The 1,388-nt window shown below is 54.3% G+C and overlaps 1 protein-coding gene across 1 annotated transcript in view; it reads left to right on the forward strand.

Moving 5' to 3' along the window:
* The window catches only part of ACAD8 (acyl-CoA dehydrogenase family, member 8), an 11,339-nt gene that overhangs the window by 4,951 nt on the left and 5,000 nt on the right, over positions 1-1,388 (forward strand). The window lies entirely within an intron of this gene.

Genomic DNA, 1,388 nt, shown 5'->3' on the forward strand with positions numbered 1-1,388 from the left:
GCGCAGGTGAGGGATAGGAGGGGCTGAGGAAGGGTTGGACAGAGGCTTCAGAGGAAAGGCCATAGGTGGGGCCGCTTCCCAGGCAGGGCGCCCTGAAGGGGGCGGTGCAGGAAGGGCTGCCAGCCCCTGAGCCGAGGGCTCATCCGACCCCATGCCCGCAGGATCTGACAGCGTGGGTCTCCTGGAGCGGAGAGGAAGGAGGCCAGTCTATGTCTGTGGGGCACCTAAATCCAGCTCTTCGTGAGGAAGGGGGCTCTGCCGGCCTCCCAGTGAAGCTGTCCCTGGGGACACCGTGGCCCCAGAAGGCACGCGGGCTGCCCGTCGGCTAGTTAGAGGGCATGGGCTGCGTCCTAGGGGTGGAAAACCGTCCCTGGGCTCGAGACTGACATACTGAGGGGTGTCTTGCTAAACCAGCTCCCTAGGAAAAGCAGAGAGCAAGAGCTCCTCCTGTGCGGCCTTTGTCGGCGTCTGTGGCGTGAATACTCCCACTTCCGGCCGCCAGCGTGACGTCACCAGTGTGATGTCGCCGGCGTGACGCCGCCGGAAGCCCCGCTGGGCAAGGTGTGTGAGTGGCTCCCCCGCTCTGGAGCCCGAATGTCATCTCCCTCTCTTTGGTTGCCTTTTCATTCTTTTACATTGCAGTTGACCCTTGAACAATGTACGGGTTAGGCACCAATCTCCATGCAGTTTAAAATCCGAGTATAACTTGTAGTTGGACCTCTGTATACAGGCTTCCTTCTATAGGAGGTTTGTTTATAATCACTGTTCCATATCCATGGAACCAACCAACCAAGGATTGAGTGGTACTATAGTATTTATTATTGAAAAAAATCTGCAAGTGAATGGACCTATGCAATTCAAACCCATGTTGTTAAGGGTCAACTATATTTAAAAAATAATAATTATATTTATTTATGGCTGTGCTGGGTCTTTGATACTCTGTGTCGACTCTCCAGTTGAAGCCAGTGCAGGCTACTCTCTAATTGCAGGTGGATTCTTTACCAGCTGAGCCACAAGGGAAGCCCAAGAATACTGGAGTGGGTAGCCTATCCCTTCTCCAGGGGATCTTCCTGACCCAGGAATCGAACTGGGGTCTCCTGCATTCCAGGCAGATTCTTTACCAACTGAGCTATCAAGGAAGCCCAGTTGCCATGCTCAGGCTTCTCATTGTAGTGGCTTTTCTTGCCGTGGAGCATGACCTCAAGGGCATGCAGGCTTCAGTACCTGCGGCACATGGCTCAATAGCTGTGGCTCCCAGGCTCTAGAACCCAGGCTTAATAGTTGTGGTGCATGGGCTTAGTTGCTCCATATATGGGATCTTCCTGGACCGGGGATTGAACCCGTGTCTCCTGCATTGGCAGGTGGCTTCTTTACCACTGAGCCACCAG

The sequence above is a fragment of the Bison bison genome, unplaced genomic scaffold (assembly GCF_000754665.1).
Source record: "Bison bison bison isolate TAMUID 2011002044 unplaced genomic scaffold, Bison_UMD1.0 scf7180017864185, whole genome shotgun sequence".
Classification (NCBI taxonomy): Eukaryota; Metazoa; Chordata; class Mammalia; order Artiodactyla; family Bovidae; genus Bison; species Bison bison.